At 36.8% G+C, this 15,414-nt stretch overlaps 2 non-coding genes across 2 annotated transcripts; one reads left to right on the forward strand and one right to left on the reverse strand.

Moving 5' to 3' along the window:
• Positions 1-9,275: 9,275 nt before the first annotated feature.
• Positions 9,276-9,390, forward strand: LOC121325061. The gene has a single exon (XR_005951298.1). It is a non-coding gene; the product is annotated as a U5 spliceosomal RNA (small nuclear RNA).
• Positions 9,391-10,077: 687 nt separating this feature from the next.
• LOC121325062 lies at positions 10,078-10,192 on the reverse strand. Its single transcript, XR_005951299.1, has one exon. It is a non-coding gene; the product is annotated as a U5 spliceosomal RNA (small nuclear RNA).
• Between the last annotated feature and the right edge of the window lie 5,222 nt (positions 10,193-15,414).

Genomic DNA, 15,414 nt, shown 5'->3' on the forward strand with positions numbered 1-15,414 from the left:
TGCATCCTGCACTCTACGCGAGTGCTTTTGCTGAATACACCCATATCTGAGATATTTTGACCAATACATTCATCTTGTTTAGTTCCACTTTGTATCATTTTATTTCTAGTCACCACATCCTGGTGACTTTTTAATATACAGAAGTTTCACAAATCAATGTGGTTTCTTAGTCTTAATTTCCAAGTACATCTGGTACACCAGAGTGTAACCCTTAACCTGTCCCCCTGCTTGTAGTGGATTTTCACTAGGGTCAGAGTATTGCAGCAGGGATTGGTTAGTTGTTAAACTCTTGGTGGTTAGACATGATTTTGAGAGCTCTAAGGGGATGTAACAGGGGTGCTTTAAACTGTTTTAAAAATTCAGCAGGATGTGATGACTAAAACATGGAAGTCACCGCAAGTTCTGAAGTCAGAAATCTCGGTGTTATCTTTGATCCTTGTCTCACCATTAAAGCGCATGTTTGTAACTAAGGTATCTTTTTTTCACCTACATAACATAGCCCGTTTAAGAACTTGGCTGCTCAAATTCTAACTGGATCTAAATTCCTTTGAACATATAACACCTGCGTTGGCATCCTTGCCTTGGCTGCCTCTTAAGTCCAGGATTGATTTTAAAATATTACTGCTGACATATAAGGCCTGGAACGGTTTGGTGTGTCAAGTCTGATATGTCATATACCAATAAGGAGAAAAATCAATTGTCTCTTTTCCAATAGCTCAACACCCACAGTACAGAAATGTTCATTAATGATCAACAAAATGAAAATATGTTATAAAAAAAGAGATGTAAAGCTGGTACGTTTGTATCTCAGAGAAACTGGAGAGGAACAGGAAATAAAAACAAGTTAAAGGCAATCATCCAAATAAAGTTGAAGCACTAGCGGATAACGACATGTTCAGCACTGAAACAAACAAACAACTGTACTGCTGCACTTCGTCTTCTTTAGTATTAGCATCACTATATATATATATATATATATATATATATATATATATATATATATATATATATATATTATATAGTATTGGACACAATTGCACTCTAATGACAAATAATAACAGGTGGTTACATTTTTAAAAGTGACTGATTAATGAAATATTAAATCATAGTCTTCTGATTATTAATTATTAAATAGGTGGTTGTCTGGTGACATGTAGGTGTGCTCGTGTTCATTTTAAATCCCAAATACCCAACAGCTACTCAGGACGCAACAGGATTCGCAAGAACAGCTGTTAATGAGGGCTGAAATTGAGACTGCCAAACTCATTTCACCAGCCTAGTCCTCTGTCCTGAGGAGAAGGGTAAGCACAATAATTAACTGCATTCATAGCATTCAAAAATCAATCATGTTTTTCGGTAAAATTATAAATTAACACAATTGGCAAAAGTTTGTTAATTAGCACAGCTGGTAAACTAAAGTTGTAACACAGAAATAGATTAAAGACATCAAGGCACAAGCTTTTACTGAGCTGTGTTCAATTCCGGAGGGAAAACAGGCTGGGTCTGATGTCTGACCATGCTTAATAAGAGAGTGGATAAAACATCAGCTTTAACCGACAGCTGCTATGTCCAAGAATGTACTGTAACTTTGTGGGTTTAGTGTTGCGCAACACCCATAGGATATAAAGATCTGTGATAGGTGAGGAGGTATAGTTTCAAAACATGGGCTCCAGTCTTTAACTGCTATTTTTTGAAAACAGAAAAATGGCTGTTCATTTTATAAAACATGAATCTGTGAAAATAGAGTTGAGCAAAACGGAAAGGGACAAAGCTGTTAATCTAAGGAGAAACTAGGGTTGTTGTTACAGCTTTACCCATTTCTTTAGGAGCAATCTTTTTTTTAGAAGATCTAAATTTTCTTCCAGAGGCTATTAAAAGAAATGCCCTGGACTATAAGTAGTGTAGTTGAAATTATTCCATATCTCTATTTGACTTCCACTGGGTTTCCTTTTCTTACACAGCAAGCGACAGTAGTAGATAGCTGTGTACGAGATGTGCTGTGGCATGTAGATAGCCTGAAAGAGTCACAGCTGCAGCCTGCTCAGTGAACCAGCTCACCGGAGCGCTGTCTCATCTATATCCACACCAGGGTTCAGAGCAGAGCCTGGCCTCATTGATACAAACCACGCTGGCGAGAGATCTATACTGCTGCTGGTGCATGCAAGAGTCGAGTTTTATGATTTTATGAGGGTTAGGAAATATTTCCTGGCACTAACATTGTAACAAATAATGTTGACTCATTCCTTGATTACTACACACCAAACTGTTTCAGGCAACATTGCGACTCAAGCTTATATCAAGCCATTTAGTGATCAAAGTCTTGCAAAGTAAGTGTCTGGCACTGCCTGAAGCTTCACATAGCTTTACATGTTTGATTATTTCTGCTAAGAACAATAACCTGTTTAAGTGCTAACCATTAAAATCAATTTTATTGCCATGTTATTTCCCTCCAGGGTTAAAATACAATACGTTGAAGATACTGTATTGTGGAAGCTGTCATACATATGTCACATTTCAGCAACATACCTGGAGAACTACCTATAAGTTGTCAGGAAACTTGGTAGTAATATTATGTTATTGAGAATATCTAATTCTGGGGATGTAGAGGGTGTCTGACACGTTTACACTTTTCTAGGTTTTAATTTGATCAATTTCAGAGTCAATATAGAGAAAAGGTTGGAGCCGCTTCCCAGGAATTGATTCAGATGTTGTTCAAACTTGCACTCTGCAATCAGACCATGTGACCTACAGCAGCAGTACCAGAATGCAGTGGTTTATATATAGAGAGCTGGATTTGAAATATGTGTGTATTATAATGAACTGTCATCTCAGTCCATTGATTTGAATGAAAAGACTAGGGCTGGATGTGAACTGCTAACCACATGGTTCAAAGAAGACTGTCTTATTATTCATTTAAACAGCAAGCTCTGTAATTCAAAGGTAAGGTACGTGTCTTACGCTCATGTTAGTATTATTAACACATCAGCTATTGGAATATCCTGAATAAAAAAAACCTGACAAAACAGTAACAATATTAATAAAGCTAACAAGAGGGAGGCTCACTTGACACAGTTGGAAAGAGGAGTTTTACAGTAGTGACACCTTTCATAGATTCCACATGTACTTGCATATAGAGAAAAACTAAAAGCAGTCAAATGCATTGTGTCTATTTAAGGGACACCTGCTGTCCTGTTCCTTGGAAGTTTGCCTTCCAGTCCAGGTTTGCGTTCCTGGCTGCTCTGGAGTGACTGAACAGGGAAACTGTCATGGAGGCAGGAAAAAATAAAAAGTTAATCAGATACACCTATCTTCTTATTTGAAAATGCTGGAGAATGCTAGTGATTCTGTAGGTGGCATGACAGCATACCTATTATACATGTGGAGGTATGGTATGCAACTTGAGAAGGTTTGTGAGAAATTGAATTCAATCCAGTTGCCCAACCACAATGGTGTGCATGGTTGTTATGTGCACTGAAGTGTGTGGACAGATGGAACAATACAAACCTTTGCAGTGTATACTGCTTAGGACGAACAGATCCAAAATTGACCCATTAGTTTTTTTTTTCACAAACCATTCCCCATTATAAAACTTTATTAGATTAAAACATGCATCACATTTTAAACTAAAGGATGGATTTTGAGCTGAAGTACTTTGCCTGCGTATGCAAAAGCTCTCCAGCATATTAAATATTTCTGTCACCCAACCTTAACCACAGTAATGTGGGTGATGTGTTTTATCTTGCTCAAAGCTTTGTAAAGATGAATCGCTGAGTACAGGGCATCGTGAATAATACACACACACACACACACACACACACACACACACACACACACACATATATATATATATATATATATATATATATATATATATATATATATATATATATATATATATATACACACACACACACACACACACACACACACACACACACACACACACCTTTTCCAAGCCTCCAAAACAAAACAGATGAGCTCACAACACTGGATAAGAACGCTCCTGGATGTAAGAGCAAACACTTGCAATGCCAGGGAATGCACATGTATCTTATCAAGACCATTTGGTTTCTTATAGTTTTACATTATCTTTGGAATGGAATGAGACAGCACACTGGCACCTGCACGCCACACAGCAGCTTTGATATAACAGGAGTGGAAGTGACAAATGAGACAGGTTTCACAGGTCAGACTGGAACTTAGTTTTCAGATATAAAAGCCTTTTTCATTATCACAAAGAGCTACCAAGCACCATTTCAACACTTATTCAAGAACATGGGTGTTTAACTATTGATAACGTTACTGTGCTTTCAACACGTTTGTCCCTTTCGGACCATAATAGTAAGATATAATGGAGTTAATTTTAAAAAAATACCTGACGGTGTGAAAACAGCTTTAAAACTTACCTCTCATTAGTAAAATATCACCACTTGCCAATTGATCTGGATTTGATGAAGCCAAATTCATGGAGGTTTTGTTCTCTCCCCAATCACTTCCTGTGTTGTATATAATAGGGCCCCAGCTGACCCTGTATACTACTCCAAACAATTAAGGGACATTCAGAGATGTATACACGCACACAATTATATATATATAAACCTTTGTATAGAGGCACTCATATACACACTCATTCAAAGATGGAAAAGATGGATGTGTGTGTGTGTATTCCAACTTAAGCTCTCAATGAAGTTAATTGATCTAATTATTTGTTCAATTTGACATTTAATATTTTCCCAAGGTCTTTTACAGTTGATGGTTAAAATGCACTACCTATGAAACATTTTGAGGTCTGAAGAGAAGTGTTAAATGTGTCCAGTTAATCAAATAATTAGACCAATTAAGTAACTGAGAGCCCAGGTGGAGCAAAAGCCAGAAGACACGCGGCCCTCCAGGAACTTTGACGCCCCTGGTATAGAGGCACTCAGACACACTTCAAGCTTGCATAATTTGTGTCAGGCCTGTATTGGTGCCCTTGGTGGTCACACATATAATATGCTTACAAAGGGCACCTTTGCATTAATGATTTTCAATACAGTATTTGGGGATTTATAATTCTGAACACATCTCTAGATATTCCTTTGTATCAGTGTAGTTCAGGTGGGGTCCTATTTGAAATGTGATTGCCAAAACACCATTAGTAAAACATGGGTGTTTGCTGACATCTGCTGGTTGTGAACACCACTTCATACTGCTGGTAGAACACAAGTACTAAAGCTTCACATTTCAGCAACTTCTAGATTGTTTGCAAGAGTTTTAAAAAAAGATATAGGGAAAACAGGGACAATCACCAGTATTAATATAAATATAGAACTGCATACAGCTTTAGAATTGCAGGCAGTAGAACGTGTATAGAATGAATGCATACTACGCTGCAAGCGTGAAATAACTCCCCTGCAAACTCTAGCTTACTGCAACACTTTACATGTTCAAGTTTTGTTCAACAGCCCATGCTAAGTATTAAACATATATTTGAATTTCAGACATTGGGAAGCGAGAAGGGTGTGGAAATATCTGGAAAGGAAACAGTATAGCTAATTTAAACGTTTTTAATCAATCACATTAACTACATAAAATGTAAATATACAAAATAAAATTGTAAAAATAGCAGCCCAGAAACTTTCTATTGAAAAAGATTTGCCAGTCCAAAAGATTTCATCTCCCTTCATTAGGCAGCACAGTCACAGCATAGCACTCTGCCATAGTGGTCACTGTAACAAAGAAAAATAAACTCTTGATTAAAATTAATCATTTCACAATGCAAATGCTGGCTAAAGTCATTGATCACCAATGATCCATTACCACATGGTCATGGGACTACTACAAAACTACATTCCTATACCAAATAAATTGCCTTTAGCACTTGATACAGTAACTGGCAATTAGGGGTGTAACTATTGGATTGTTTATTGCATAGTGACGCATTCTTTAAATCAAAACAGCCTCTATCATAGCAGAGGTATGTATGGTTTGTATCACTGTACAAGACCAAAAGCACACTATAACCAAAGCTTTAAGTTTCCAGGTTTTATTTTTGATCACATAATGTCCCTTTAAACTTGGAGCCAATTATGTTTCCTAATTAAACTCGGAGAAACCTGTTAATTATAAAAGTCACTTATTTTTACCTTCATATCATGACTAAGCCCGATTCGGTTACGCTTAATTTTGTATTTCAAACAAGACGTGACAAGTCACTTTAATTGCTCATCGCCGATACAAATTGCACTTCACTCTTGCAGTTGCCTAGTTTATTGCGGTGCTTTTGTTAATTTCCACTAGTTTAACAGAGTTGTCCGACAGATTTCCATTCAGCATAATACCCAGCATGGAGTATACACCGATAGCACGGCCATCATTTAAGATCTCCTGGATATGTAGCAAAGAATTCTTAAACCCACTCTTTAAATTAGTAATTCTCCCTTTACTTTGGTGCACAGACAGCTTAACTACTAATCATACTTTAAAAGGGAGGTAGATTTTGGGAAAATAAAAACCAGCAAGATTCCAGCCCTAAATATAAAACTCCTTGTAGTTCACCAAGTGATCCTTGAATGAAGTGAGTTTTATGGTTGGTATGAGCACTCAGACTCATTTATGAGTTAAAATAATCTGTCATTAAGTGATCATTTGATATTGCGCATCATAAAAAAAAAATGAAATTAAAAAAAAGTAGCCAATCACATGTATTGGACACATCACAACCTGCATATTGCAATACATTAGTGTATTGATCCACCCCCAATGACAATGGCTCATTTGTCTCAATAGATTTAACCAAAACTATTAGGTTAAACTGAACACTTTAAAGCTGCATCTGACAGACCATCTCAGTCAATCGAGACACAAGAATGATTACTCTAGCAGGGGTGTCCAATGATGGTCCCGTAGGGGCGTCCATTGCATTTAACAGGCAAAATTAGATAACCGACTACATTTGGAGTTTAGATGGAGGTTAAATTAAACAATTTGGACCAGGGTTGGAACAAAGACCAGGACTAGAAGTCCTTCGAGTCAACATAGTTTTGATAGGGTTTTCATTAACGCAGCCTTAGGAGCCACACAATGTTCCAGAATTCTAATTTCACTTAAGACTCTACTCAGTCCAGCAGTTAATACCCACTGAATCAAATATTAGTAACACCAATTAAGGGAAATTAGCTATGGAAAACATTTTACATGTAGAACATGAAAACTATATTGAAGACAATTCAAAGTTGCAATATAAAATCTAAAGCAGCACTGTACATACTCTGTCACTGTGCACATAGAGCAGCACACACTGGTACAGCTGCTGCATGTTCTAGCGCAGGCCCTGCAAGGGAAGCGCTCACACTATGCACACAACTCCTTCACACTGGCAGGCTTCAAACACACAGAGCAGGCAGGAACCCCAGAGGCAACTGTTTGAAAAAGGAACACATTTGAACAAGTTGCAAAAAAAAAAATGTATTAAAAAAGTGTGGAGGCCCCTACCCCTGAGATTCATTGAGCATATGTTTCACATTTAGACTTTTAAAATGGTTTACTCTCCAGTGTCTCCATGGTAAACTCTGAATGTAGCAGTCTCACGACACTCAATTTCTTGTGCTGCATCAATAAAGTGGGAAAGCAAAGCTTATTAAAACACACCCCTATTATTTAAGTTGACAAACTGCTTGTGGACTAGTCGCTACTTCATAAGTTATACATACATTCAAAAATACTCTAACCAGAAACATATTCAAGTTGACACAAGTTTAAGTAAATTATACCAGCGTTGGGGGAGACAGTGTTTCTTTTCAGCGTCCCGTCCTGTCCTATCAAAGTCTGGCCCCGTATAAGAGCTGCAGCCGGGCTGGAAGACTGAACTCCAGGACGGCTTCTACTGTTATCATCTGCCTTCCAGATTGTCCCCGTAATTGCTTTTGTTTCATTGAACAGCAAGTTCTTCCTTTTCTCTGAAGATAGACACACGACTGTTACGTTTGCTTTGCCAGAGAACTTGCACAACAATAGAACGTATTAACAGGGTCCAAGTTTTAAGATAATTAAAAAACAAATTAATCAGAAATAAAGGCTAAAACGGATATGTATATTAACGCAAACATTAATGCCATCATAACACGAATGTGCATTTTGTACTGCGGGGTAAGCGTTTCACTGAAAGGATATGTTCTTTTGGGCATTGTGTTTCCAGTAAAATAAATAAAACAAAAGATAAAGTAAAAGTTTAAAACATAGCCATGAAGCAGAGCCCAAAATAATAGGCTTGGAACTTCGCGGGAAAACAACGACCTTTACCCCCCCCACACAATTGCTACAGTTACAATTTTAATGGTAACTTAAATATAGCCCCTTTTCTCATATTTAGTACTGTTACTGCGCTGCATCTTTGTATTATATGCCAGATTTAGGGTGTATATAGCAGGTACACACACACACACACACACACACACACACACACACACACACACACATATATATATATATATATATATATAAACCACTGAAAACACATTTACAGATTTAAGAACAATCTATGCCCAAGGTGTTCGTAATTCCGAGGTTCTGCTAATATGATATAGAACCCTCGCATTAACTAAATTCACAACATCTATTTGTGTGCAGCGTGGCCGGCAATATTTAAGGATTGGATCTGTTATATATGTTTTTAATGGTTGGCTAAAACGCATATTCGTAGGGATTTATTTATTTTAATTAGCGTTGCAATTTCAGTGAAATGCTACAAATTACCCATTCAAATATGTATATTTATAGAAAGGGGAACTCACTCAGTAAGACATTTAGTGCAATTTGATAAACCGCAAATGAGAAACGCGTTTTATATTTACTCCCTATATGCTGTTTTCTTCTGGCTCCCATACAGTCAGGTTGCTATCATGTTGTCAAACAGTATCTTTAAAGGAATACCTGTTGTAACAACATCTATGTAAATGTAAGATCTCTAAACACAGTGATCTGACAGTAAAACACTGTTTTGGAAAACGAATAGCTTTGGTTGAGCAGTCCAAATGATGGGCGGAGGAAGCAGCGCCGCAGGCTGAACCCACATTTGCATACCCATAATGCACTTAGGTAGAATCTAATTTCCTATTATGAAATGCATGCTTTTAAAATCTCATATCTTAATCTAAAGGTCGACATATTGTTGTCGTATAATGTGTTTGTTATTTATTTCGAGACATGGAAATGTAAAATGCTAATTTAAAAATAAGTAACCGTCACTTGCTAGGATAACAATATGACTGGGTTGCCTCGTGAACGGCGGTGTTTGTATACTCTGGTTTCTCTTCAAATCGTATAAATCTTTCGCCTTTTACTAAAGATTTCCGTGGAGAGGAACATTTATGAGTTTCAACTAATTTTTTGATGCCCTGCTTTGGCGGGGCTTTCTTGTGTTGTATAAAAATAGAGTACGTTCTAATAGATAAGTGTTAGTGCGCCATTATACAACTAATAAACGCCTTTGAAACAGACGGTGTTGTATGGAATGTACTAGTGTACATATAACCTGTGAAGCAAACTCAAACCGTTTTGTTGTTGCACGTAGCGGTGCATCGCACTACACACACTACTCCATATATTGTATTTAATAATGAAATTATTTAAGGTTTTATTTGTTATTCGCATGTGTGGTTGATATGTAAAATAAATATTCCAAGCAATTTTGATAAAAACAGCCGAACTCTATCTTTAGAAAACGCACTGAAATGTTCCTTTACACTGAAACGGTTGTTTAAGTTATTAACCGAGAAAAAATGCATTGGTGCAATTTGTCCACTTTACTAAATGCCTTCTCTCTGGAGATAGGGGGCGCTTTACTCTCAATATTGCATTGTACAGATCTACCAAGCGAGGTCACTAAAGAGCACGAAGCGCTGCTTTTGCTTCGACTCAGTGAAACTTTTTGCGAACTAAATGATCCAAGGCTTCACTTCTCCCAACGCTAGTTTTAGCTACATTAATACTTTTCATACAACACTCAAAATCGCTTACGTTAACTGTTGAACCCCTTGTATCAAACACTATGGAACACAGACACGTATTAACCTCTTCTATTTTTATACAACACAAGGAAGCCCCGCCAAAGCAGGGCATCAAAAAATTAGTTGAAACTCATAAATGTTCCTCTCCACGGAAATCTTTAGTAAAAGGCGAAAGATTTATACGATTTGAAGAGAAACCAGAGTATACAAACACCGCCGTTCACGAGGCAACCCAGTCATATTGTTATCCTAGCAAGTGACGGTTACTTATTTTTAAATTAGCATTTTACATTTCCATGTCTCGAAATAAATAACAAACACATTATACGACAACAATATGTCGACCTTTAGATTAAGATATGAGATTTTAAAAGCATGCATTTCATAATAGGAAATTAGATTCTACCTAAGTGCATTATGGGTATGCAAATGTGGGTTCAGCCTGCGGCGCTGCTTCCTCCGCCCATCATTTGGACTGCTCAACCAAAGCTATTCGTTTTCCAAAACAGTGTTTTACTGTCAGATCACTGTGTTTAGAGATCTTACATTTACATAGATGTTGTTACAACAGGTATTCCTTTAAAGATACTGTTTGACAACATGATAGCAACCTGACAGTATGGGAGCCAGAAGAAAACAGCATATAGGGAGTAAATATAAAACGCGTTTCTCATTTGCGGTTTATCAAATTGCACTAAATGTCTTACTGAGTGAGTTCCCCTTTCTATAAATATACATATTTGAATGGGTAATTTGTAGCATTTCACTGAAATTGCAACGCTAATTAAAATAAATAAATCCCTACGAATATGCGTTTTAGCCAACCATTAAAAACATATATAACAGATCCAATCCTTAAATATTGCCGGCCACGCTGCACACAAATAGATGTTGTGAATTTAGTTAATGCGAGGGTTCTATATCATATTAGCAGAACCTCGGAATTACGAACACCTTGGGCATAGATTGTTCTTAAATCTGTAAATGTGTTTTCAGTGGTTTAAATATATATGTGTACGCCTGCTATCTACACCCTAAACCTGGCATATAATAAAAAGATACAGCGCAGTAATGCAACAGTCGCGTTGCTATGGTTCTAAAGTATTGTAACTAAGGTTCTACTGTACATGCGTTCAGTTCCATGTGGTATTAAGCATGCTGTTACCTGCAACTAAAATTGAGCAGTAGGTAATTTGCTCCTGTTTACGTATTTGTTACTTCTCACAAGTAGCTCATTCTGTTATTACAGAACAAAAATAAGCCCAATAATAATAATAATAATAATAATAATAAATAATAATAATAATAATAGCACAAACGTTTGTTTGAACGGCACAAACCGGCACAAATGAATGTTTACTATATGACTATACGTTTATGCTGTTTGCGCGACAAACGCGGATTCCCTCCACTGAATAAACATTGCGCTTATTGGTAACGCAGTACTGGCACTACACGCTGTGACACCGTATCTAGATTTCAATGTTCAATTAAAACAAAAAAATGCGATTGGGTAACTATACGACTTGTGTCATGTCATTTGTGTACATAAGTGTACAAAAAAGTTTAATATAAAATAGACACTAACATTAATTGATAACTCCAGCATCGTAGTCCATAACGATAAACCTCTATTATTTAGTCGTAATCAATCAGCAAGCATGTTTCTAATCTCCCAATACAGTCATTTTGTTCCAATGTTGTTTTTTAAATAGCTTTAGAATGATATTATTATTATTATTATTATTATTATTATTATTATTATTATTATTATTATTATACGTTATTGGTGCAAATGCAGTCTCCTTCCGCAGTTCTTTTCTTTTCTTCTCTTTATTACAGATTTAATTGCTGAGAGTGTAGCAGTAGGCTGTGGTTGTAAACGTAATCCCTATGTAATTTAGTACGTGCTCTGTGATCGATAGAAAAGAGTAGCATAGTGCGCACCATATGGTGTCTTTAGGGTTTTTGTTACATATGTTATTGCACAACGTGTTGCACAAATGCAGTAGCAATCCCGGCCATATTTTAAAAGCAATGAATCTAGTGTAAACGGTTTAATTGCCTACCAAGCATTTATACTGTGACAGCAGTGCCCCCATGTGGAATCTAAAGTGAACGACAGTACCATGTATTCGCATGGTACCTTCGTCATAAATTGTAACTAGTTTTAGGGAAGGTCGGACATGTATTTTCAGTCTTCAAAGTGAAGGGATCTGTCATGTTAATAAGTTACATTCCATTTTTATTATATACTTTTAGGTATTAAAAAGTGTTTAAATTACAACTAATTATATTGGTCTAGACATACAGAAAGTCAGAGACTGACAGATCTTTAAAACACTTTAAAAAAAAAAACATTAGAAACGTGCTCCACTGCCTGTTTCAGGATTGACATGGCCACTTTGAAAACAACATCCTCACAGCCTCCTAGTACACCCCCATCAGCTCACAACAAGTAAGTGGCAAGCTTTTTCAATGTTTTTTTTTTTTTTTATTATTATTTATTTTTTTAATGCTAAGATAATTATTTACGGCTTACTACAAATGTCTGAAGTGAGTGATTTGACAAATGACCACTCGGAGTATACAGCTGTAATCTTGTCACCCTTAAAACCATCATTTTGTATAAAGAGTTTCCATTTACTGACTCAGTTGCCAGTTGTCCCATGGGGTATACAATTGATGCCAAAAAGAACAACTAAAAAAATGAAAAAAAGCCTGGTAAAAAAACAGTTAAAAAACCCCAAAACATTAGCAATTGAATGTTTGGATATGGTGCTGTTGTTTCAACCCACTGAATAACTTCATAGGGCTTTTTTGATAGTTCTTTGTTGTCTGCAGCAATGGGTGTGCAGAAAGCAATGGAAACCTCCTATCTCCAAAAAACAATGTTTGTACGAAGAAGTTCACCAGAAAGGATGCTCGTCGATGCCCCAAAGACGTGTACGGACAACCATCCACCTACCGCTGGAAGACTGAATACGATCAAGCATACAACCTCAACGAGGATGTAGGCTTCATTTCACATGGTGGTAGTCTGTGCAGTGGCTGGGTCGCTTTCCAGAGATTTGGTTAAAAACGCTGTGGTCTGTTTTAATTATAAGTGGCTGGGTTTTTATTGTATGTAGTAATGGTAAATAGTGGGACAATAAATCATGCAGTGCAATAATATCGAGTTACAGGTTTAGATCCGCCACTATTTAGATCAGAGCTGACCAACAAATAGCTCAAGCCTTATACAGTGTAACTTATTGAGCTCCCCAATATGGCTCTTTTCATTTAGAGTTTAAGAATCCCATTCAAGGCTCTTAATGGGTTTGTCAAGATTAGACAGATAAGTTTATGTTGTGTTTAAGCATGGCAGATGTTTAATGAGCACAAACTTACTGAAGTGGTGCCTTTTGCAGTCTGGTTAAACCTTATTTATTTTTTAAAAATGTCTTTGCCACTGTAGTCAACTATTCAGTTTTAGTAAATTAAACTTATTTCATGTGACTGCCTTTCTTTTCTTCCATGAGTAGTAGACATTTTTTTGCAGCTCTTTAAGAACGTCAATATGGCTTTTTAAATTAAAAAGATGGTGGTTAGCCAGCTCTGGTTTAGATGAACATTAAAATAGATTCTGTGTGTTTTTGTTACAAAGAGTTTTATCCACCACTTTCTAATCAATTTCCAATGATCATTAGTAGGTATGACTTTCTGTCTCTGTCAAAGACTGCCGACTTTGTTTTTAACAGGCAGAGTGGGTTCTGCCTACGATGGAATATTGACTTTATCTGAGCTTTTACCAAATCATAATCTGTCCAAAAACATTTCACATGCACAACAACAGCCACATCAGCATTAAGAGACCAGCTATATAAAGTTGTGATATCTACAAAGGGGACAAGTTATATGCAAAACAAGTAGGAGCATATAAGATGTAATGTAAAAGTAGCAAATGTGGCACCATGCCTAAATGTGAAAAATAAATTCAAACCATAACCTAGAACAGGGCTTTAATATATCATTTATAACCGCCCTTTGCTGCAAGTAGTATCAAGAACATATCTATCAGTTCATAGAATTATGTAGGGTCAAGCAGGTTTCAAAGAGCTGAAACAGGGATTGTGAATTTAGCAACAAATCACAAGGAATCTTTTCCAGTATTATTAGTTATTTGCTCCCAATGCTTCACAGCTTGCCGTATACTGTAGTACCACTGCTGGCAATCACTAGCACACGCATCATTACATAAAAAGAAACCAAGTCAGTGGTCTGAATGACTTGATCTCATTTTCTTGTCACTTTCACCTCCAGGGTACATGGAAAAGGGAGACCCTCTGATTTCTGCTGTGTCAACCCAGGAATCTCTGCGCTTGGACCACTGCTACAGACAGCATGGAGCGCAACAGCTCTTGCTAGATTTGAAGAATAAAGAGGATGTGCATGCTTGTTTTCTTGGTAACAGCTATCATTTGGACATTGTGAATTAGTCAAAATAAAAAGATATCTGTGTGATTTCTGTTACAGCTGGTTTCAGACTCTAATTAGCACTAATTTTGGGCTACCTCACTTGAGGTAATATGAGGCAGTCCAGCATTGGTGAGACTCTGGGGCTGTGAAGCTAGCTGTCAATAAAAATGTACTGCAGTAAACTGCCATTTGTCTGTTTAGGCCCATTACAGATTAAAGCAAATCGTTTTTAAACATGCCAGATATTTTTTTACTGTGGTACATTTTATTGTTTTAAGTTGACAGTTCGAGTTCTGAGGGGTGCCTTGATTTTTAAAGCAGGTGTTTTCATTGGCCGATGTAGAGAGTAACCTTTGAACTCAAACTCAATACCTCATGAATTGTGTTTGTTTGTGATGTGTCCTGGCATGATGCAGCACGCAAAAACTACTCGGCACTCGATAATGTTGCTTGAAGATGCAATTTAGAAAGTCCTGCCCATATAAGCATTGTAAAGTGTTTTAAATCATATTGAAAGCATGATACCACAGGTAACCATTGTAAAGCACCAGAGAGGTATGGAAAGTATATAAAACAAAACAAAAAAAAACATGGCAAACCACAGTAAACTAAAAACATCTTCGCTTTTATACACCACTTCTTTATGAAAAAATACTTTACAATGTGTCCTGTTTACTTTCTTTTGATTTTTTGCCCCAGATGTTCTAAATGTTTTCGCTTTTTACTTTGATCTTTTCTGGAGCAGTGTGCCCAGTTGCCATAGTAATGGAATGTCGTGACAATGCAATCTAATTGGTTGTAAAGGTTGTGGCAGTGTATAATAGTGGATACTCTACTAAAACAGTCAATAAAGTAAAGATTCGACAGACATTTTAGCTTCTCAAATCCAACAGGGACAGTTTTGGGTGATGACGATAGCACCCCAGTAAGTACAGTCTTGCAGACTGGTAAATCAGTGCTGTTTTCTGGC

Source organism: Polyodon spathula, chromosome 12 (genome assembly GCF_017654505.1).
Source record: "Polyodon spathula isolate WHYD16114869_AA chromosome 12, ASM1765450v1, whole genome shotgun sequence".
Lineage (NCBI taxonomy): Eukaryota > Metazoa > Chordata > Actinopteri > Acipenseriformes > Polyodontidae > Polyodon > Polyodon spathula.